The 25,781-nt window shown below is 40.8% G+C and overlaps 1 protein-coding gene across 19 annotated transcripts in view; it reads left to right on the forward strand.

Annotated features, from left to right (window-relative positions):
- The window catches only part of DAB1 (DAB adaptor protein 1), a 1,102,825-nt gene that overhangs the window by 402,097 nt on the left and 674,947 nt on the right, over positions 1-25,781 (forward strand). The window lies entirely within an intron of this gene.

Genomic DNA, 25,781 nt, shown 5'->3' on the forward strand with positions numbered 1-25,781 from the left:
TGCTGTCAGCGCTGTATGTCACGGAGCTGCTGTCAGCGCTGTATGTCACGGAGCTGCTGTCAGCGCTGTATGTCACGGTGCTGCTGTCAGCGCTGTATGTCACGGAGCTGCTGTCAGCGCTGTATGTCACGGTGCTGCTGTCAGCGCTGTATGTCACGGAGCTGCTGTCAGCGCTGTATGTCACGGTGCTGCTGTCAGCGCTGTATGTCACGGAGCTGCTGTCAGCGCTGTATGTCACGGAGCTGCTGTCAGCGCTGTATGTCACGGAGCTGCTGTCAGCGCTGTATGTCACGGAGCTGCTGTCAGCGCTGTATGTCACGGAGCTGCTGTCAGCGCTGTATGTCACGGTGCTGATGTCAGTGCTCTGTATTACGGTGCTGCTGTCAGTGCTCTGTATCTCCTGCACCCTCTTGTTTGCCTACCCTGGTCCCTGACCTTCCCTCTCCTCCATTGCCTTCATTAGCTCCATAGTCCTGAATTGTCAGAACAATTTCCCAAATAAAAAAAAAATGCTTGTAGTTATCGATCCCAAATTCACCTCATACATGTATTATGCTATTGTCCAGGTGGTGGGACTACGTGCTACCCCCTAATAATTACCCCGTGGCCGCAAATTCGACCTAAAGGTTTGCGAAATTCGCCTCCCATTGAAGTCAATGGAGCCCGCGGCGAACGGTCGTTTTCGCGAACGTTTGTGTCCGTTCGCGTTTCGCGTTCGCGAAACGTCCCGTCGGAAGTTCGTCCATCACTACACACCAGCACCCCCTCCTTACAGGAGTTTGATGAATATTTTCTCTGTTGAAACCTGGAAGTGAGGGGAGAGATGCTGGAGCTGGTGGTGGTAACATGGAGCCAGGCAAGTGTTTGGGGGCTTTAGTATTACTTTAAAACTGAACTTCACAATAAGCACAAATTGTCTAAATCCATTCATCATGTGTACCTGAATCTTGGTGAGCTTTGTGTATTTCTTCCAGATCTGAGCAGTAATCCAGTGTGAGACTTCCTGTAATAAAGACAGCTCACTGCTGATCTCTCTCCTTGTGCTGGGAGACTGTAGTTTTCTGCAGGCACCCTGTAGAGCAGTGGTGGTCAACTTTCTTAATATGGGGGGTCCTCAAATGGCTGCACATAACATTCAGTGTCAGAGACCGTAGAGACTGTGAACATGATACAGGAGATGGTCAGAGACTGCAGACATGATACAGGAGATGGTCAGAGACTGCAGACATGATACAGGAGATGGTCAGGACTGTGGACATGATACAGGACATGGTCAGAGACTGTAGACATGATACAGGAGATGGTCAACTGTGGACATGATACAGGGAGATGGTCAGAAACTGTGGACATGACACAGGAGATGGTCAGAGACTGTGGATATGATACAGGAGATGGTCAGAGACTGTGGACATGATACAGGAGATGGCCAGAGTCTGTGGACATGATACAGGAGATGGTCAGGGACTGTGGACATGATACAGGAGATGGTCAACTGTGGACATGATACAGGAGATGGTCAGAGACTGCAGACATGATACAAGAGATGGTCAGAGACTGCAGACATGATACAGGAGGTGGTCAGAGACTGTGAACATGATACAGGAGATGGTCAGAGACTGCAGACATGATACAGGAGATGGTCAGGACTGTGGACATGATACAGGACATGGTCAGAGACTGTAGACATGATACAGGAGATGGTCAACTGTGGACATGACACAGGAGATGGTCAGAGACTGTAGATATGATACAGGAGATGGTCAGAGACTGTGGACATGATACAGGAGATGGTCAACTGTGGACATGATATAGGAGATGGCCAGAGTCTGTGGACATGATACAGGAGATGGTCAGAGACTGTGGACATGATACAGGAGATGGTCAGACTGTGGACATGACACAGGAGATGGTCAGAGACTGTAGATATGATACAGGAGATGGTCAGAGACTGTGGACATGATACAGGAGATGGTCAACTGTGGACATGATATAGGAGATGGCCAGAGTCTGTGGACATGATACAGGAGATGGTCAGAGACTGTGGACATGATACAGGAGATGGTCAACTGTGGACATGATACAGGAGATGGTCAAAGACTGCAAACATGATACAAGAGATGGTCAGAGACTGCAGACATGATACAGGAGATGGTCAGAGACTGTGAACATGATACAGGAAATGGTCAGAGACTGCAGACATGATACAGGAGATGGTCAGAGACTGTGGAAATGATACAGGAGATAGTCAGAGACTGTGGACATGATACAAAATATGGGCAGAGACTGTGGACATGCTGCAGGAGACTTTCAGAGACTATGAACATGCTATGAGAGTTGTTGAAGTCTGGGGACATGCTGCAGAAGGGCCTTACAGAAAATGCCAAAGTGCAACATGTGGCCCCCTGAGCTGCATTTCGTGCAGAGGGTGTAGAGGGTGGAACCTGCTGGGCCCCACCCACAGCACAGTGATGATGTCACTGCTAGGCTTACAAGGTAATATCTGGGTTTGCAAAGGCATTTGGTGCACAAAGAGTGTATTTATATCCTTTGTGGCTATTAGAGAATATATTTAAATGGAATTCAGCTTTAAGCTTTTCCTTTTTAGAGAGAAATAAAAAGCACAGTTCTCAGACTAATTCGCAGAGCGCACATCTAGTCCAGGACATAATGAAAGTTTATGTACAAGGCCCCGGTGTTTCTGATGCAGCTAGCGGCTTTGACATGTCAGTCTTAAGCAATACGTCGAAAAAGTAGTTTCCAGTTCTTTAAAACAAAAAGAAATGGAAAATCAGAGTCGCAGCGCCAGGAGCCGGAGAAAGTGTCACTGGCAATTTTTGTTTTTCTTGTCATTAGACGGCTAATTAGTCTTCCTCTCGCTCACCATCCCCACCGCGGCTAGACTCGCGTTCGCTAGGACTCAGACTGGGAGTTGTCATAGTAATTTTTCTCCATGCCAGGAAAATTAAATGGAAATATGGGATTTTTTTTTATTTTTTTCCTTTTGCAGAGGTCCTGTGCAGCGGGGCTATTATCTGTTTTAGCGAATCATTTTCTTTTCTTCTCGGAAACTAAAAATAAAAGCCGTCACGCGCTTTTTAAATGGAATCCTTCGTCAATGGATGAAGAGAGAACGCTTATGCAACATGCATTAATCTTTACCGTTTGTCAGAGACTGTTAGGGTGGCGGTAAAAAGAGTGAGCCGCTTCCCACAAAAGAGCTGGAGGGCGCTGTTCATATGCTGCAGATGCAGCAAATTTAACTATTTTCGGGCCAATTCTGACGTGAATTTTTTTGCTAGAACCCCCAAAAGTTATATATAAGTAGCAGCCATAACCCTCGATAGGGCGGCGGCGGCCTTGACGTTTGGCCTTACCGGTTACCTCCGCTTGGCTTGTCCTTCCATGTCTAGGGGTTCCCAGGGTTAGTACCCAACAACTTTGGACGCTGACACCATAAAAGTCCTTTAGAAAGGTTTTTATTTGCAGGGGTAACATCCAACAAACACAGTCTCGTATGGGAACAGAGGGCAAGGGTGAAAGAACTCAGGCACCTTAAACTTCTAATCACCTAAAAAGTCTCTAATACAACCCAGAGAGCAGCCACTCGCAGCTGGGCGCTTCAAGGCTGAACAAATCTCTAGCCAGAGATTATGGCAATCAGCACTTTGATCCAGAACTTATAAAGTCTCTGACTTTGAATAAAGCTTGCAACCGAAAATGAACAGGAACCTTTCCCCAGTACCTGGAACGTTCTCTGTCTCCTTGGCAGTACTAGAAAAAGCGTGGATTCGTTAATGTCCTTGACAACCCAGCAACCAGGCACTTCTTAGGATGCCAGCTTGTTGGCCCTCCTCCAAAGAGTCTTACACGAGCTGCGGTGCCCCTCCAAGTTGAAAGCACACCCAGACGCCTTGAATCCCCCCTCAGTTACTGCACCTCGGACCAGCCGGTTCCGAGACTCGGGAACAGATGGATCCTTACCCCAGACCATGCGGGTCTAATGGCGCTAGTCACACCGACCATGTTGTGGGGGCGGGTCTAATGGGGCTAGTTACACCGACCATGCTGCAGGGCGGCACCCGCTCCCGTGACCGGGACCCCTCACGGGGCTACCCCGGTCCTGATCCAGGAACTGGCAGCTATGGCCTCAGGAACGAGCCTTGAACACGTGACTTCAACATCTTAAGTACCCCTCCCCTGACTCCTCAGCGGGGCCAGACGCACCCACTGATTGGAAATGCCGATAGTCCAACCAGGCCTGGTTCTGGGCCTGTCATGTGCACCTAACTGTAGGCATGACCAGGTAGAACCCTATCACAGCCCAGCCAAACTGATGCCAAAGTTAAACCTACATAATCAGCCCTCAGAACCCCTTTACTGTTCTGAGGAAAAAAACGAAATTTGTACATAGCGGACACCTTGTCCAAAGTGTCGCCGCTACATATATGCTACATATATATATATACCGTATTTATCGGCGTATAACACGCATCGGCGTATAACACGCACCCCAAGTTTAGGAGGGAATTTTAAGGAAAAAAACTTTAAGGAGTGAAATTTAAGGACAAAAAAAAATTACATTTAAATGCCCATCAATGCAGCCTTATCAGTGTCCATCTGAAGCCTTGTCAGTGTCATATGCAGCTTTGTCATGCAGCCTTGTCCACCATTGCAGCCTTGTCCATCAATGCAGCCTTGTCCCCTTGTCTGTGTCATTTTCAGCCTTGTCTGTTTTATTTTTAGCTTTTATTTTTAAAAATTGGCGCCGCCGAGATGTCCTGTGTATCTCAGCGGTGCTCGGTAGTTCTCAGCCGCGACAAATCGCAGATCGATGCCATTACTAATTAAAAAAAATATATGAATAAAAATGCCTCCATCTCCCATGCTCGTATCCAGGATTTCTCCAGAGCCTCCCCCATCCTCTGGAACTCGCTACCTCCACCTGTCCGGCTATCCCCTACTCTTGCTTCCTTCAGGCGATCCCTGAAAACTCATCTCTTCAGGGAAGCCTATCACGTCTCCAACTAATCTCCTACCACTTCCAACAGCTCATTCCCCACAGCTACAATCTTTTGTACCACCTGCCCCACCCTATTAGATTGTAAGCTCTTCTGAGCAGGGCCCTCTTAATCCTCTTGTATTTTATTGTATTATAATTTTTTTTTTTTTTTTTAAGAAGTCTGTTTTCCTCTCCTCCACTAGGGCCGCTGGGCCAATCCCCCATGTCCGCCGTGGGGGAGATATATATGGGAATCCCGCTGTGTGTAGTCCATTCTCCTGTCAGGTGTGAGCTGATTCTTTTGTTCCCTTTTTATGGAATGATTATTATTGACTACTATGTTTACTTATATTTTGCCGTTGCTTTTTCAATTGTTTTATATTAATTATTATATTTTGTATAGATATCCTCCTGAGGAAGCAGTCTTTATACCGCGAAACTAGTAGAGGAGACCCCCATGCGCTTTTGAATTTCCCATTTTCCGGAGAAGTTTCTAAAGACGCTATTACTGTGATATGCATAATCTGTATTTTAATATAGGTGTTGTTTGTCTTTTGTACTCTTTATATGTTTATTAAACAAGATGATATTTTAAATGTTATTTGTTCCTTTTCTGATAGTACCGGTATAGTCCAATTTTCAAAAAATTCCTTTTTGGGGGGGTTTACCTTCAGGATCAGTACAAGCAGCTATCCTTGGTACCCTTACCCCAAAGGGACTTTTTCTCTTTTTTTCTCTGGATATAATTGTATTATAACTGTATTGTCTCACTTTTATATTGTAAATCGCTGCGTAAACTGTTGGCGCTATATAAATCCTGTCTAATAATATAATAAAATGCCATAAATCTATTCCCTATTTTGTAGACGCTATAACTTTTGCACAAACCAATCAATATACGCTTATTGCGTTTTTTTTTATTTTTTACCAAAAATATGTAGAGGAATTCAGATCGGCGTAAACTGAGGAAAAAAAAATTGTTTTTTATATATTTTTTGGGTATATTTATTATAGCAAAAAGTAAAAAATGCTTTTTTTTTTTCAAAATTGTCGCTCTTTTTTTTTGTTTATAAAAACCGCAGAGGTGATCAATTACCACCAAAAGAAAGCTTGATTTGTGGGGAAAAAAGGACGTTGGGTGCAATTAAAGCAACGCAGTATCGAATCGCAAAAAAAGTGCTCTGGTCAGGAAGGGAGGTAAAATCTTCCGGGGGGCTGAAGCGGTTAAGGGCAACTCATGGGTCTCCCAGCAAGAAGTCTAATGGGTACAAAACTTTGCCAAGTCTGAGTGCTCTCATTAATATAGAGATATTTAATTTTTCCTCTCTAGTTCCTTTAAATTTCAGGCTTCTTCATGGTGCTATTTCAGTCCCAAATCTTTAAAAGATGATATTCATGCAAGGACTCTCTGCCTGGTCTAAGAACGATTAAGTGATGTTCCTGCTGTGTCAATGAATGTAAAGGAGAATGGCATGCAAATGTTATGCAAATGCTCCTAAAAAAAAAAAAAAATAGAAAAAAGTCCCCATTTGTCGGAGCGATTGGGGCCTGGAAGAAAATCAGCAGGCAGAAAAATAGACGGCTTTTAATTTAGTGGAAAGAGATTCATGCATTTTCCTTTCATCGTCCCAATGTCCAAAGGGGGTATCATGTCTGAGGAACCAGAACGGATTTCAGACTTGGTTCTCCATAACCAGAAACGATTTCTCTGAATATCTCGTAAACCGTCTGACACGTCTGTAAATTAAATCTTGACTTTCATTAGGGAACGCACTCTACCTTCTCAGGAGTTCAGGTCTTCAGATCAAGTGTAGTATCTGTTCTTATCAGTTACCAGGAGGTGGCGCTTGCTTCCGTCCCTGTTCTACGGCAAGGTGGAGCAGGGGTGGCGGTTGCTATGCAAAACCTGCTGGTGTAAAGGTGACCCGGAGCAGTTCGTAGCCGAAAGGGAAGCCTTCTGATGGGGATGGAGAACCACTGGTCGGCGCCAGGGGAGGGGACCCTGGCCTTCTGGCCTGGATTGGGGCAGCTTTAGCTCTAGTCAGTTTTTTGGGAGGGAACGTTTGTTCCCCTTTCTCCCACCGGGGGAACGGCCTGTACTTCCCGAATGTAATTTGGTAGGAGTGATGGCAAAGGGCTCTCACTAAGCTCCTGGATCTCAATGCCTTTCTGGCTGGGGTGGGGGGTGCTTCTTTTGAAAAGCCTATGGTGATGTGCCCCTGAAGTGGCAGTTCAGGGGTGCCTTACTATCACTGTGATTTATCACTTTGAAGTCTGGCACCACGAACACTTCACTGTATACACACTTTTCACACCTGCCTCTAGGGCCGGGCCTTTTGGCTAGGACCAGAGGAATTTTTGATTCCTGGCCAGAGGGCCTGGTCATTGTGTTTACACAATGGCCACTTATTTTCACTCTCCCTCTCCACTATCCCTTCCCCACTTTTTATTTATTTTATTTGTGTGTTGTGTGTCACGTTTTATGTTTGTCACCTGCACGTTTGGCGAGTAGGGTGTCGGTCCTCGGACGTATCCTGAACGTCTTGTGGGAGGGTGGACATAGGCCTTCTGGCTTGGTTCGCCCTCTCTTTGGGGGGGTCTCCCTTCGGAGGAGCCCCTACCCTAGTACCTGGGTGGGTCTGTTTCGGCAGACCTTCCGGAGAAAGGCGGTCGTCCGGCTTTGGCTGGATGGGCCATGTATTGGTACCTCAGTCCCCGTCTGGAGCCTAACACCCCGGGGGATCAGGGTAAGGCCCTTCCTTGTGGAGGACAGCAGACACCCGTTGCATGTTTTTGTGTGTCACTCTTGATGTGTGTCCAGTTTTTTTGGCACCGGGTGGAAGTTTTTGGGTGTGTTTTGCACGCCATAGGCTTTTTTAAAAAAAAAGGAGTTCAGGTCTTCAGGCAGGCTTTGCGGTAGTATCCCAGTTCTCAATTGCCTTTTAGTCATCTGGGAAGCCCTGTTTGTGAAGCCAGAGAGGAACCAGACCCACCGTAAGGTGTCTGCTGTCTCTAACATATGGAAAGCCTGAAAAATAGCAGCTTACGGGGGCTGAAGACTCCACACCCCTACCCCACCGCACCCCCATGTGATAGATGTCTCAACAGCCAAACACCAAACATCGGTGCTGTCACATAGAGCAATGGTCTCCATGCTGTGACCTTTGGGTCGGATGTGGTCCTCTGCTTGTCTTTATCCAGCCCTTGGGGCACTATTCCTCCCGCTGATACCAACGATGATGTACCATTTCCTCACTGACAGCAACAGTGAAGTCCTCCCAATGTTGGCAACTAGGGATGAACACCCCCCGGTTTGGTTCCCAGCAGAACATGCAATAAATTTGTTCAAACACGTGAACACCGTTAAAGCCCATGGGACATGAACATGAAAAATCAAAAGTGCTAATTTTAAAGGCTTATATGCAAGTCATTGTCATAAAAAGTGTTTGGGGACCTGGGTCCTGCCCCAGGGGACATGTATCAATGCAAAAAAAAGTTTTAAAAACTGACGGTTTTTTTCGGGAGCAGTTATTTTAATAATGCGTAAAGTGAAACAATAAAAGTGAAATATTCCTTTAAATTTCATACCTGGGGGGTGTTTATAGTATGCCTGTAAAATGGCCCATGTTTCCCATGTTTAGAACAGTCCAAGAGCAAAATAACATTTCTAAAGGAAAAAAGGTCATTTAAAAGTGCATCGCAGCTATAATGAATTGTCGGTCCCGGTAATACAAATAAAAGTCATTGAAGAAAACGGCATAGGATTCCCCCCCAGTCCATTACCAGACCCTTTGGGTCTGGTATGAATATTAAGAGAAACCCTGAACCAAAATGTAAAAAAAAAATATTGCGTGGGGGTCCCCCCAAATTCCACACCAGGCCCTTCAGGTCTGGTATGAATATTAAGGGAAACCCTGTGCCAAAATTTTAAAAAAAATGGCGTGGAGGTCCCCCTCAAAATCCATATCAGACCCTTCAGGGTCTATATATATATATGTATATATAGATATGAATATGTGATTTTTTTCGATTTTCTTTACAAAAAATATGTAGAAGAATACATATCGGCCTAAACTGAGGAAAAAAAATATTTTTTTAAATATTTTTGGGGGATATTTATTATAGCATAATGTAAAAAATATTGCAGGTTTTTTTTTCAAAATTGTCGCTCTTTTTTTGTTTATAGCGCAAAAAATAAAAGCCGCAGAGGTGATCAAAGATCACCAAAAGAAAGCTCTATTTGTGGGGGGAAAAAAAGGATTGAATTTTGTTTGGTTGCAACACCGCACGACCACGCAATTGTCAGTTAAAGCAGTGCAGTGCCTAATCGCAAAATGTGCTCTGGTCAGAAAGGGGGTAAAATCTTCCGGGGCTGAAGCGGTTAAAAAAATCCCAATAAGTATACATTGTTTTTTTTTTTTTTTTCTTGGTACTATTAATGGCGGTGATCAGCAACTTATAGTGTGACTGTGATAGTACGACAGACAATTTGACACTAACTGACACTGGGGGGGGGGAGGGGGTCTGACTTACTGTCACTGACTAAGGTTGGGTGAACGGTTCGGCCCGAGCATTCGTTTAGGCCAAACAATGGCTGTTCGCCCTGTTTGGGGAACACTCGAATTTGCAGGGTGTTTGGGGGGTGTTCGTCTCGCTGAACACCCTGCACTGCACAGTGCATTCTGCTCCCTGATTGGGCAAAGCTTTCCTCAGTTGTTGCATTCTGCTCCCTGATTGGGCAAAGCTTTCATCAGTTGTTGCCTTCTGCTCCCTGATTGGGCAAAGCTTTCATCAGTTGTTGAGGATGCCATGCCTTAACAGGCAGCTTTTACTGCACCCTGATTGGGCAAAGCTTTCATCAGTTGTTGAGGACGCCATGCCTTAAGACCCCTTTCATACCAGGGTGTTTTGCAGGCGCTATAGCGTTAGAAATAGCGCCTGCAATCTGCCCAAAAGAAGCTGCATCATTTTATGTAGTGTGAAAGCCCCGAGGGCTTTCACACTACAGCGGTGCGCTGGCAGGATGTCAGAAAAAAGTCCTGCCAGCAGCTTCTTTGGAGCGGTGAAGGAGCGGTGTGTTTACCGCTCCTCCACCGCTGCTCCCCATTGAAATCAATGGGGCAGCGCTGTAATACCGCCGGCAAAACGCCGCTATTGCGGCGTATTGCCGGCGGTTTTAACCCTTTCGTGGCCGCTAGCGGGGGGGGGGGGGTAAAAGTGCCAAATCCAGCGGTAAAACGCAGCTAAAAATAGCGGCGTTTTACCGCTGACGTAATGGGCGGTGTGGTGTGAAAGGGGTGTAACAGCCAGCTTTTACTGCACCCTGATTGGGTAAAGCTTTGCCCAATCAGGGTGCAGTAAAAGCTGGCTGTTAACCACTTGCCGACTTGCCGACCGGGCCATAGCCGAAAGACAGCTACAGCGTGGTCGTGTTTTTCTGGGAGGGCGCTCCCGCAAATATCCGTGACCGCCGGGTCCAGAGGACCAGACGCATCACGGATCGCAGTAAACGAGCGCTGGTAGCAGCCGTTTACCACGTGATCGCTCCGACAAATGACGGAGTGATCACTTGTAAACAAACCGGCGTCATGACACCGGTTCCTCCCTCCCCTCTCTGTACCGATCGGGCTGGATGTGTAGTGCCCACAGTGCTGATCTGTGACAATACTCTGCAGTACTCTGCTCATACTGTGCAATACTCTGCCAATACTCTGCAACACTGCAATACTCTGCAATACTCTGCCAATACTCTGCAACACTGCAATACTCTGCCAATACTCACCAATACTCTGCAATACTCTGCAATACTCTGCCAATACTCGCCAATACTCTGCCATTATTCACCAATACTCTGCAACACTGCAATACTCTGCCAATACGCTGCAATACTGCAATACTCTGAAATTCTCTGAAATATTCTGCCAATACTCTACCAATACTTTACCAATACTCTGCCAATACTCGCCAATACTCACCAATACTCACCAATACTCTACCAATACTTTACCAATACTCTGCCAATACTCGCCAATACTCACCAATACTCTGCCAATACTTTACCAATACTCTGCCAATACTCGCCAATACTCACCAATACTCACCAATACTCTGCCAATACTCTGCCAATACTCGCCAATAGTCTGCAATAAATTTTAACAGAAACAAATAATTTTTATTTATTTTTTTACCATATTTTCAGTCTTTTTTGATTTATAGCGCAAAAAAATTAAAAACCCAGCGGTTTATTAAATACCACCAAAAGAAAGCTCTATTTGTGTGAAAAAACGGACAAACATTTCATATGGGTACAGTGTTGCATGACTGAGTAATTGGTCAGTGGTTAAGGCGCGGCGTCCACAACAACTGATGTAATAACACAGTATATAAAGTCAGACACATTCTGTAGCATTTTGCTCTCCGTGGCAGCATGCATCTTCTGCATTAATATAAAACATAATTGCCCTGACAATATTGCGCTCTAATTTTTCAGCTGTAAAATTAAGCACAGAAATCAAGTCATTAAGTTTGGTAAATAAACCCCCGTAGTTCAGTCTGGTCTCAGCACCCTCCTCCAGCTCCTCCAGAACCAGCTGTAAACTCCGATACGCGAAGAGTCAGCGACTAAGAAAAAAAAAAAAAAAAGAAAAGAAAAGAAAAAAAAGTTATTTTCACTAATGAGAAATAAATTAACTTCTATTATTTCAGCTTTGGGAACTGTCAGAGAGAATATTTTTTTTATCAAACTTATTTGTGTCGATTAACAAACACTCTGCTTGATATGAGATTGGAATTAGAAGTTTACAAATACATTAACCCCGTCTTCCCTATTCCTTGTGGAATTTTTTATTTATTTTTTCAAGCTGAAACTCCAAAGCTTTACTTCCTCTTCTAATGCCCCGTACAGGGGCGGACTGACCATTCGAGCACTCGGGCACTGCCCGAGGGCCCCATGCCACTAAGGGGCCCCATCAGGGTTGCCAGCCTCAATAAAACCAGGGACAGTATGTAAAAATCTTTTTTTTTTTTTTAAATCCCAAGATTATACCTGCCCCACCTCTGCAGTACCTTTTCAATGTGTGTATTCTGTGTGTGTATACTGTATGTGTGTGTGTGTATATATACTGTGTGGCCCCATAATCTATTGCCCGGGGGACCTATAATCTCCTATTGCATGGGGGGACCATAATCTCCTATTGCCCGGGGGACCCATAATCTCCTATTGCATGGGGGGACCATAATATTCTATTGCCCAGGGGCCCCATACTCTCCTATTGCCCGGGGGTCCCATGAGTTGTCAGTCCGCCCCTGGCCCCGTACACACGATCGGACATTGATCGGACATTCTGACAACAAAATCCATGGGATTTTTTTCCGACGGATGTCGGCTCAAACTTGTTTTGCATACACGCGGTCACACAAATGTTGTCGGAGATTCCGTAAGTCAAGAACGCGGTGACGTACAACACGTACAACGAGCCGAGAAAAATGAAGTTCAATAGCCAGTGCGGCTCTTCTGCTTGATTCCGAGCATGCGTGGCCTTTTGTGCGTCGGAATTGTGTACACGCGATCGGAATTTCCGACGACGGATTTCGTTGTCGGAAAATTTGAGAACCAGATCTCAAATTTTTTGCAACGGAAATTCCGATGGAGCCTACACATTTCATACAAAAAGCTCCCATCGAACATTTTCCGATGGAAAATCCGGACATGTGTACGGGGCATAAGACACAATCCTACCCCTGGCTTACACCACCAATTAACTCCTAAAATAAAGATCACATATACCATTAATATCATTGTTTTTCACCTATAGGAGACACACACAACACATTGAGTTAATAAACACATCAATATATCCGCGGTGTATTTGTGAATTTCATGGTCAATGTTCAAATTAAAATTGATATAAATAGGGATTGGCTGGCCTGGTATTCTCTGATAGTATCGAAAAAAAAACATGATTATTTTTTAAATATTCCCTATTGATTATTGAGACTAGTTGGGAGATACATCACAGGTGCTGTCTACCCCTTCCCCCTTTGGAGCTCCAAGTGTGTGGGGCTCTTTGTAAGCCCTTTGGAGCTGGATTTTGCCTCCGAGGAGGTGGGAACGGCCTATGTAGACCCTTGGATCGCTGAACTTGATTTAAAAAAAATTCTGGTTATAGGGAACAGTTCTCCAATTCCATCTTTTGAGTGATAAATATACCACTAATAAGTATATAGATTCTTGTACATTATTATGTGTCAGAGTTTTTTATTATATCTCCCTAGAACAAAAATCCCCCTGAAGAAGACCATGACTATATGGGTCGAAACGCGCTGGGGTATTCATGTAGATGGCAATTCCGTAATGTAATGTTTAATTTGCTCCACTGTGTGACTACTCTATGTATGATGTTTTTTTTAAGTCTGTAACCAGAGCTCATATTTTAAACCGTGAAAGTCGTGAATTTGAATTCTCTTTTGTGAAATACATTTTTTTTACTAAATCACTCCTTTTTTTATTTAATACTTTGCTGCTTAAAAAAAAAAAACCCTTGGGGGAATCATCCCATATTGCAAATTCTCTGGGGTGTGCAGCTATACTGATTCTCACATATGTCTCTCTCTCTCTATTTTTTCTAAAATAAAGATCTTACTCTTCCCTTAAAAAAAGGTTTAACATTTAAACCTAGGTAGACCCTTGGATCGCTAAACTTTATTAAAAAAAATTCTGGTTATAGGGAACAGTTCTCCAATTCCATATTTTGAGCAATAAATATACCACTAATAAGTATATAGATTCTTGTACATTATGATGTGTCAGAGTTTTTTTATTATATCTCCCTAGAACAAAAATCCCCCTGAAGAAGACCACGACTATATGGGTCGAAACACGTTGTGGTATTCATGTAGATGGCAATTCCGTAATGTAATGTTTAATTTGCTCCACTGTGTGACTACGCTATGCATGATGTTTTTTTAAGTCTGTAACCAGAGCTCATATTTTAAACCGTGAAAGTCGTGAATTTGAATTCTGTTTTGTGAAATACATTTTTTTTACTAAATCACTCCTTTTTTTATTTAATACTTTGCTGCTTAAAAAAAAAAAAACCCTTGGGGGAATCATCCCATATTGCAAATTCTCTGGGGTGTGCAGCTATACTGATTCTCACATATGTCTCTCTCTCTCTATTTTTTCTAAAATAAAGATCTTACTCTTCCCTTAAAAAAAGGTTTAACCTTTAAACCTAGGTAGACCCTTGGATCGCTGAACTTTATTTAAAAAAAATTCTGGTTATAGGGAACAGTTCTCCAATTCCATCTTTTGAGCAATAAATATACCACTAATAAGTATATAGATTCTTGTACATTATGATGTGTCAGAGTTTTTTTATTATATCTCCCTAGAACAAAAATCCCCCTGAAGAAGACCACGACTATATGGGTCGAAACACGTTGTGGTATTCATGTAGATGGCAATTCCGTAATGTAATGTTTAATTTGCTCCACTGTGTGACTACTCTATGTATGATGTTTTTTTTAAGTCTGTAACCAGAGCTCATATTTTAAACCGTGAAAGTCGTGAATTTGAATTCTCTTTTGTGAAATACATTTTTTTTACTAAATCACTCCTTTTTTTATTTAATACTTTGCTGCTTAAAAAAAAAAAACCCTTGGGGGAATCATCCCATATTGCAAATTCTCTGGGGTGTGCAGCTATACTGATTCTCACATATGTCTCTCTCTCTCTATTTTTTCTAAAATAAAGATCTTACTCTTCCCTTAAAAAAAGGTTTAACATTTAAACCTAGGTAGACCCTTGGATCGCTAAACTTTATTAAAAAAAAATTCTGGTTATAGGGAACAGTTCTCCAATTCCATATTTTGAGCAATAAATATACCACTAATAAGTATATAGATTCTTGTACATTATGATGTGTCAGAGTTTTTTTATTATATCTCCCTAGAACAAAAATCCCCCTGAAGAAGACCACGACTATATGGGTCGAAACACGTTGTGGTATTCATGTAGATGGCAATTCCGTAATGTAATGTTTAATTTGCTCCACTGTGTGACTACGCTATGTTTTTTTTAAAGTCTGTAAACAGAGCTCATATTTAAAACCGTGAAAGTCGTGAATTTGAATTCTCTTTTGTGAAATAATTTTTTTTTACTAAATCAATGTTTTTTTTATTTAATACTTTGCTGCTTAAAAAAAAAAAAACCCCTTGGGAGAATCATCCAATATTGCAAATTCTCTGGGGTGTGCAGCTATACTGTCACATATGTTTCTCTCTATTTTTTCTAAAATAAAGATCTTACCCTAAACCTAAGCTTAAAACATAACTTATAGCTCTACACTCTCACAAACATATAACAAATAATCATTTCTTAATGAACACCATCAAAAAAACACCAAAGGATCTCTGCCACGTGTGTGCGTGATGACGTCAGCACTAGACATGTGCAGTTTGTTTAGTTAACAATCAAAATTCTGACAAATGTTTAATTATTCAGAAATTCAGATGTATCCGAATTTCTGAAATACAACAGTAATGAATTTAAATGGATCTGAAATAACAAAACAAAACGCGTCTGAAATTAGTTTTCAAATCGAATTAGAAAATGAATTTGAATTCTAAATCGAAAAACAAGAATAGAATAAAATAGAATAGAAAAAAAAGGAATAAAATAGAATAGAGTACAAACAGAATAGAATAGAATAGAAAATAAAAGAAACAAATATAAAAGAATAGAATAGAAACAAATATAAAAGAATAGAGTAAAACAGAACAAAATACAATAGAATAGAGTGGGAAAAAAAAAAAAAAAACGGAATCAAATATAATAGAAAATGAGTGACTATAAAAGAATAAAATAGAATACAAAAAAAACAGAATAAAATAGAAGACAAGCTAAAGGAATAGAATAGAACAGAATTAAAAAGAATAGAAAACAATAGAATGGAATAGAAAAGAACAGAATAGGAAAAAAAAAAACAATAGAATAGAATAAAATAAAAATGCTATAACCATCTTCTGAAATTCGAATTTTGTATAGAATAACTTTGAATTTAAATAAAATAGATTAGAATAAAATAGAAAAGACTAGAAAAGAATTGAAAAAACAATAGAATAGAATAGAATGAATACAACCATCTTCTGAAATTTCAAATAAAATAAATGTGAATATATTAGAAGGGAATAGAAAAGAATACAATATAATAAACAATAGATTTCAACAGAATATAAGAGAATAGACTAAAATAGAAAGAATATAACCGTTTTCTGGAATTCGAATTTCAAATAGAATAAATTTGAATCTGAATGCCGATTGGCGATTTGAATTTTCCAAATTTGGTTAAATTGAATTCAATTAGAAATCCAGAAACAAATAAATGAAATGAAACGAATTCCGAAAAATGAATTAACCAAATTTAACTAAACAAAATTATTTAAATAACAAATCTAAATGAAATGAAACTAATTTTTTTCACTCCGCACCTGTCTAATCAGCCCTCGACGCGTTTTGACATAATTCCTTCCTCATTTGGAGGTCATGTTATCTGGTGATAGCTTTACAATCTGTATATATTATATACTAGCATTTGTATTATGCCATAGCGTGTTTATAGTACTTTTGGAACATTCCCTTTTTGATGAAAGGAGGTGTTCTATTGTTAATAGAGGATGTAGACTTGGCTGCTCATATATCTGTGAGCAGTGTTGTCACATCCTGTATTTGGAGCACATCCCACTTCTGCATATCAATTACTGTGTCCAGCATATATGAACTACTCGAACATCCGTTTAGCCACGCCCCCGATGACGTGATATTCTCACGAAACGATGTAGGGAGGAGTCGGCAATGTTACGCTACTGTATGCTGGGACACGGCGGCCATCTTTCTGGTGGGGAGAGGCTGTATACATACAAACAGAGCTTGCTTTTGTTTGTCAGCAATGTGAGTGCAATTTCAATAGTTTTTTATCTTTATAAATACTGTTATGATGTACTGCACAATGAGGTTTATCTCCTTTTGTCTGCATGGGATGACATATATTTGATGATTAGCGCTGGAGGGTAATTTTTGAACAAGGAGATTCACATCCAGGTTTGCTGCATCCACTATCCGGTCTGCTGGCACTAAGTGTATGAAGATTGATGGGCTTCCTTCTTACTTGAGTTTACTTTACATAAGCTGATGTGACCTTTATGGTGAGCAGTGGCGGTGCGTCCATAGAGGGCGCAGGAGTGCCGCCCCCTCTCTCCTGCACTGCTCTATCACCAATTGATAGATTCATGCATTGCATGAATCTATCTATTGTCGCCGCTGCCGCCCCCTATTCAGGTGTACGGCCACTTGTCGGGTGCCGGGCATTTGAATTACAGCGGTGGGTGTGTTTTCGGAAGTGCCTGATTAGAGCTGTCGGCTCTAATAGGCGTCCTGATTAGAGCCGTGGGCTCTAATAGGCTTCCAAATTGGTTAACAGCGGGCGCACTACTGTGTGCTCGCTGTTTACACAGTGTTGTGTTAGAGAAGCGAATACATCACTTCCCTAACACTGACCCGCCTCTCAGGTGCTCGGGTCTGGTTATCCTGTCACCTGATTGGCTGAAGCTGAATCTACAGGCGCTGTGATTGGATGCCTATCAGGCTTCCTATCATAGCAGAGATGACGGAAAGAGGATTGGAGAAGACATGGAGGACTTGGAGCGTGGAGGACGCCGAGGGGGGGGGGGGGGACACACTGCCAGCATTTGATGGGGCGCACTGGCGTCAATTAATGGGGCACACTGGCGTCAATTGATGGGGCACACTGACGGCAATTGATGGGGCACACCTGCGGTAATTGATGGGCACAATGGCAGCAATTGATGTGTACAGTAGCTGTGTTTGATGGCACAGTAGCGGCAATTTATGGGTACAGTGGCTGTGTTTGATAGGCACAGTGGCTGCGCTTGATGGGCACAGTGGCTGTAATTGATGGGGGGTTTTTTTCAGTTTGTTTGTGCCCCCTAAAAATTTTGAGCACCGGCCGCCACTGGGGTGCACGGCTGTATTGTCGGGTGCTGGTGACGGATCTCCCTATGGCCTGTCTATCGCAGACTGGACTAGTGGAGCTAGTGCTCAAATTTATTTTTGATGGGGGGGCGCAAACAAACTGAAAAATTCTGAAAAAAAAATCCCCATCAATTGCAGCCTAAGTGTGCCCATCAAACACAGCCACTGTGCCCATCAAACGCAGCCACTGTGCCAAACGCAGCCAATGTGCCCATCAATTGCCCCCACTGTACCATCAAACACAGCCACTGTTCCAAATGCAGCCACTGTGCCCGTCAATTTAATTGCCGCTACTGTGCCATCAAGCACAGCCACTAAAATTCTGCCACTGTGCCATCAAATGCTGCCACTGTGCCCCATAAAATACAGCTACTGTGCCCATCATATGCAGCCACTGTGCCCATCTTATGCAGCCACTTTGCCCCATCAAATGCAGCCACTGTGCACCATTGAATGTAGCCACTGTTCCCATCATATACAGCCTCACTGTGCCGTATCTAATGCAGCCTCACTGTGCCCCATCTAATGCAGCCTCACTGTGCACTTACTTACCTTACAGGCAGCTCCACTCGGGCCATGCATTCCATGGAGCTACCGACGTCACTTCCGATTTCCCTCTTAACTTCTTAATTTGAACAACAATACTACAACAATACCACGGGCGGAAGCTGTTTGGCACTTTGGATTGCGCCGCAAAGCAGGTCAAAAGCCTGCAAATGAAGCTACCTCATCTGCAATCTCCTGATTGCATTGATGTGGCAATTCCCATAGTCCACTGTGTCTGGCGCCCGAACACAGTGACCTTAAAGAACATTTTTTTCAAATTTTTTTTAAAGGGACCTTTTTTAAAAAAAATAAAAACAAATTATTTTGATTTTTTGTGATTGCTGGGTGGGAGGGCGGCGCCCGTGCACCTCCTATGGACAGGCCGCCACTGGATTGAACTACTATTGAACTTTTGTTCCTGGACTACTCTTTTGGGATTTAAAGCGCTGCACACTTACCATATATATCTGGTGAGTGTGATTAGAATGAGGTGACACATATTCCCCTTCTGGGCCCCGAAAAACATTGATTGACGTGTGACATTATGAATTCATAATTTTGGAGTGCTGGTAACCTCTTACTTTATAGTTCTGATTATGCACAGCGCCATCCACTGCGCGCACCCCCAAAGGTATGTGTGGTCTAGCACCATCTGGACTGTGCAGGTCTATATTGGGATTTATTGTTTGTGCGCTGATTATATTCTTATTTCCTAAGAAAAAAAACAAAAAAAAAACAAAACAAAAAACAATCCCATCAGGGTGATCATTGCACATTACAGGGATTTTACCAAACTGTGTTGCAGATTCCTACCTGTTTCTGTTCAAAAGAAAAATCTGTTTGTTCCACTTTGTGTCTTTGGATACTGATTCTGAATGAGAGTGACTAATTCATTTTAATCAGCTGTTGCATTTTCATAGCTCTGATAAGGAAGGTTGCAGCATTGCCATCGTCTTAGAACTGATTAACCCTTAGGGAGTATCTCGCCAAACATTACATGTCTGTTGCTGAAAATGCCTGAAGCCTGACTTGTACCTTGATACATAGTTCTTCACTCAAGCAGAAAATGACCTCTCTGGGGGCATTCTGTATACCAACTGTGTACAGAAAACCTTCAAGCTGCCATGCTGCATTGAATTTTGCAGAAAATAACAGAGCTACAGTTTGAAAAACAAAGGTAATATTTAATAACAATAAATTACAACATGGCTTTTATAGCAATTGTATAATTTATATAATTTTTCTTTATTTGCTATTTTCTTTTTCATTTTATGTGCCATATATTTTTTTTTTTTTTCCATGTTGAGTTACCATTGAATGTCTTAAAAATGTAAATGTATTCAAATAGAAATTTAAAAAAAATCCTAAATTAGAATTGTATTATATATAATGAAAAAATAAATAATATATATATATATATATATATATATATATATATATATATATATATTATATATAAAGATATATATATATATATATATATATTTATTTATTTATTTATTTATATCACTGAAAACCTGATAGCAAAATTTTGAGAAACTTTCCTGTTGAGGTGTATTAATGCACAGCAATTGAGTACCATCTGTGATATTTTTTTTACCCCCCCCCCCCCACTCCCCACCACCCCTTTTTCCAGTCTATAGCTCTCCCCCTGTGTTTATCTCACTAACTATGCTAGTTTTATTACCATTACACTGTACATTTGTGTGTGTGTATGTGTTTCTTTCCCTCAGAGGTTGTCTTTCTTCTTTTTTCACATTCTGCTAAAACTTTTATGAATTAGTACTGCCTGGACCATGAAGAAGTGGACATATCCTGGTCCTGAAAAACTGTATTTTAGTACAAATAAAAAAAGGATCAGAGACAGTAGTTGTTTTTGAGAGCATTTCCAAAGCCAGCAAAAAAGGATACAAATCTTCTGTGACATTTTTGACCAAAGATATAGTTAGGTTAGTGTGGTAGGCATCATAAATGCCCCCGCTACCTCCCCTACAAAAAAAATGTAAATAATCAATAATAATAGTGGCAATGATAATATTTTAACAAGATTTTGAGAGAATTTCTAAAACTAGCAAAAAATATATAAATCATATCCCTTCTGTGACAAACTATTTAACAAATGATATAGTTAGGTTAGTGTGGTAGGCATCTTAAATGCACCCATTAACTCTCCTCCAAAAAAAATGAAAATCAAATTACTTAATTATTATAATAGTGGTAATAATAATAATATTATGGATAACAATAATATGGCACATTGCACCAAAATGTCCCATGTCTGCTTTTTCCATACACACTACCTTGCAATAAAGCAATATTCTGTAGACTGGACCAAAACCCCCTGTCTATGGTTGGGTGATGAATGAGCATGCTAATTAAGTCATCACTCTAATCAGTCTGATTTCTCCTTCTGTACACATAATCCATACACTTTAATAAAGCCCTGATCGGTTCTGATTGTAGTCCCTCCCCATCTCACACATTAAAAGTAGCAAAGTTGACTCCGTTCTTCTCTTGATTGGGAATCCAACCAAGGAAACATTGTACATACTGAACCCTATCTGTGTAATAGTAGTGTAAATCATAATTGACACAATTTTTTATTTCATATTTAAGTGTTCATTACCAAGGCTGTCTTTCTTTTTTTTATTTCTTTTTTATATATATATATTTTTTTTGCAGTAGTCTGCTATTAGTGATATAATATACCATGCTTAATATATTAATTTTAAAATTGAACCCTTTAATTGATGTGTGCACAGCGTGCACATCTCTGGGCTTTTTTCAAGAATCGCTAAGTCAAGAAGCAGAAAGACGTTATAGATCTAAATAATACAATAGGGAATCATATGACGTTCACACTTTGAAAGTAAGAAAAGTAGCAAGATCGACTCTGTTCATCTCTTTCTCAGAATTCCAACCAAGAAAATGTTGTACATACTGAACTTCAACTGTATAATAGTAGTGTAAATCACATATTTAATTTTTTTTGTTTTTTAGCGATTTTTAAAAAGCTGTTTTTTAATCATAAATTATGTTTTATCCTTTATATTATTTTTTAGTGTTTGTCACAAAGTTGTTTTTTTTTTTTTTTTTATCGTTTTTTTGGGAGCCTGTTATCAATGATTCAATTCAATATAACATGCTTAACATATTGGTATTAAAAGAGAACCTGTTAATTCATGTGTGCATATCTCTGGTATTTTCAAGTATTGGTAGGCCAAGAAGCAGAAACATATTCTAGATCTAAATAATATAATATGTAATCATTCAGTTTGAAAGTAAGAAACGCCTCTGCGCATCTCTTTCTGTGAATTCCAACCTAGGATACTGTGTACATTCCCCGACCCCAACTGTGCAAGAGAAGTGTGTTATATGTTAGATTTTCCTTTTTTTTTGTATATACTTTACTTTAATTACGTTTATTGAAAAGGTTTTTTTTGTTTTGTGCGTTTTTTTTTTTTTGTTTTTTTTTTGCTGTTGGTAATTCAATATTTATTATATTAGTAAACTATAAACTAAACTAAACTAAAGTATATTAGTAAACTATATTAGTAATAACTCGAAACTATTAATTGATATGTGCATATTGTGCATGTTTATTGTCCTTTCATGGACTGGTAAGTCAAAAAGAAAAATATTCTAAATCTAAATAATGTAATAAGTAATAATTTCATCTGATCCTGGGAATTCCAATCAAGGAAACTACGTACACACCAAACCCCAACTGTGCAATAAAAAAATATATATATATTTAAAAATATATATTTTTTTCATATTATACTTTAGTGCTTATTACGAAGTTGTTGTTTTTATTTTTTTTTGTAGGCTGCTGATGGTCATTCAATATGTCATGCGTAATATATTAATATTAAAATAGAGCGTATTCACTGATATGTGCATAGTGTGTGTATATCTTGTCTTATTGCTGACTTTTAAGTCAATAAACAGAAAGATATGATATATCTTAACCACTTGCCTACTGGGCACTTTTACCCCCTTCCTGCCCAGGCCAATTTTCAGCTTTCAGTGTCGTCACACTTTGAATGGCAATTGCTCGGTCATGCAACACTGTACCCATATTAAATGTTTATCATTTTTTTTCACACAAATAAAGCTTTCTTTTGGTGGTATTTAATCACCACTGGGTTTTTTAATTTTTTTGCTAAACAAACAAAAAATAGACCGAAAATTAAAAAAATAAAAATAAACAAACTTTTTTCTTAGTTTAAAATACAATTTTAGCATAAAGTATTTTAGTATAAAATTTGGCAAACAAGTAATTTTTTTAATCCTTTACAGATGTGTGCTGATGAGGCCGCACTGATAGGCGCTGATGAGGTGACACTGGTGGGCACTGATCAAAAGGCACTGATGAGGCTGCACTGATAGGTGGCACTGATGAGGCTGCACTGATGGGCAGCACTAATAAGTGAGACTAATGATGAGGCTCTGATTGGCGGCACTGATAGGTGGCACTGGTTGGCAGTGATTATGAGTACTGATGGGCACTAATAGGTGGCACTGGTGGACAATGATAGGTGGCACTTGTCTGCAAATTTAAATCATATATTTTATTTTTTATATTTTTTTAGCTTTTTTTAAAAAGCTGTTTTTAATAATATATTATATTTTATCCTTTATATTATTTTTTAGCGTTTGTTACGAAGTTGTTTTTCTTTTTTTTTAGCTTTTTTTTTAGTTTTTTGGGGGCCTGTTATCAGTGATTCAATATAACATGCTTAACATATTGGTATTAAAAGAGAACCTGTTAATTCATGTGTGCATATCTCTGGTCTTTCCATGTACTGGTAGACCAAGAAGCAGAAACATATTCTAGATGTAAATAATATAGTATGTATTCATTCAGTAATTTTTCTGCTTTACTGATGTGTGCGGATGAGGCTGCACTGATGGGCACTGATGAGGTGGCACTGGTGGGAACTGATCAAAAGGCACTGATGAGGCTGCACTGATAGGTGGCACTGATGGGCACTGATAGGTGGCACTGATGGGCAGCACTGGTGATGAGACACTGATTGGCGGCACTGATAGGTGGCACTGATTGGCAGTGATTATGAGTACTGATGGACACTAATAGGTGGCACTGGTGGGCACTTATAGGTGGCACTGATGGGCAGCACTGATGATGAGGCACTGATTGGAGGCACTGATAGGGGGCACTGATTGGCAGTGATTATGAGTACTAATGGGCACTAATAGGTGGCACTGGTGGGCACTGATAGGTGGCACTGATGGGCGGCACTGATGATGAGGCACTGATTGGCGGCACTGATTGGTGGCACTGATTGGCAGTGATTATGAGTACTGATGGGCACTAATAGGTGGCACTGGTGGGCACTGATAGGTGGCAGTGATGGGCAGCACTGATGATGAGGCACCGATTGGCGGCACTGATAGGTGGCACTGATTGGCAGTGATTATGAGTACTGATGGGCACTAATAGGTGGCACTGGTGGGCACTGATAGGTGGCACTTGTCTGCAAATTTACCCTGATCTGAGATCAGCCAAGCCATCTTTCGGCTATAACGCGGGTGGGAAAGGGTAAATGTAATAAGTAATCATTTCATCTGTTTCTGGTAATTCCAACCAAGGAAACTGTGTACATACCAAACCTCAACTGTGCAATAGACATGTGAATAATATATATATTATATTTTATTTTTTTACATTAAACTTTAGTGCTTATTACAATTTTTTTTTAATTTTTTTTATTTCAGCCTGCTGTTGTTGGTTCTGTTGAATTTATAATGCTTGCTATATTAATATTATAATAGAACCTGCTATTTGATGTGCGCACAGTATGCACGTCCCCGGTCTTTTCAAGGATCGGTAAGCCAAGAAGCAGAAAAAATATTATAGATCTAAATAATGCCACAGGGAATCATTTAACGTTCACAATTTGAAAGCAAGAAAAGTAGCAAAGTTGACTCCGTTCATCTTTTTCTCGGAATTCCAACCTCCTATTGGGTACTTACTTGGTGGTGTGAGTTATAAGCATCTTATATTTTATTTTTATTTTTTTACAAAGCTGTTTTTTTTTTTTTTTCTGGAATTCCAACTAAGGAAACTTTGTACATACTGATCCCCAACTGTGCAATGGAAGTAGAAATAAGATCTTTTTTTTTTTTTATATATATATTATACTTTAGTGTTTTCTTCTTCTTTTTTTATTTTTTATTTTGCCTGCTGTTAGGGATTCAATATATCATGCTTAATAAATGAGTATTAGAATAGAACCTGTTAATTGATGTGTGCACAGCGTGTATATCTCTGGCCATTTTAAGCAAACAGAGTGGAATGAGAGTAGCCACGTGAATTACAGCAGAACAATCGATGCACAGCCGAAGCTTGTAAATGTCAGTGCCCTCTCCTATCCTTATCGTCATGCATCTGATGATTTCCTGGAAGGAATAGCAGTTTGGAACTCTGATTCTGCATTACATCCCGCTGAGAAAAAAAAAAACTGTAACAAGTTAAACGCAATGTATAGTCCTTTCAATGATTTTTATGGTATATGTGCAAAATAGAGATTAAAAAACAAAAACAAAAAACTGATATACATTGCTGATTTAAAAATCTTGTTTTTATTTCTAATTTGTAATTATAAATTTACACGGGGGAGACTTTTTTGCTCATTACATACACAATGTCATATGTTACCTGCTTTTCAGTGATTTCTATTTAACTGGGCTTCAGGGATGGACTGGGACAGAAATTTGGCCCTGGACTTCATCCAGACCGGCCCACTTACATTTTGAGTGTCCCATCAGCACTCCCTTACAACAGAGTGTCCCATCACCAGCCCCCTTACATCAGAGTGTCCCATCACCAGCCCCCTTACATCAGAGTGTCCCGTCAGCACCCCCTAACATCAGAGTGTCCCATCAGCATCCCCTTACATCAGAGTGTCCCATCAACACCCCCTTACATCAGAGTGTCCCATCACCAGCCCCCTTACATCAGAGTGTCCCATCACCAGCCCCCTTACATCAGAGTGTCCCATCACCAGCCCCCTTACAACAGAGTGTCCCATCACCAGCCCCCTTACAACAGAGTGTCCCATCACCAGCCCCCTTACATCAGAGTGTCCCGTCAGCACCCCCTAACATCAGAGTGTCCCATCAGCATCCCCTTACATCAGAGTGTCCCATCAACACCCC

This window comes from Lithobates pipiens, unplaced genomic scaffold (genome assembly GCF_037356315.1).
Source record: "Lithobates pipiens isolate NorthernLeopardFrog02 unplaced genomic scaffold, aLitPip1_a1.2 Scaffold_23, whole genome shotgun sequence".
NCBI lineage: Eukaryota > Metazoa > Chordata > Amphibia > Anura > Ranidae > Lithobates > Lithobates pipiens.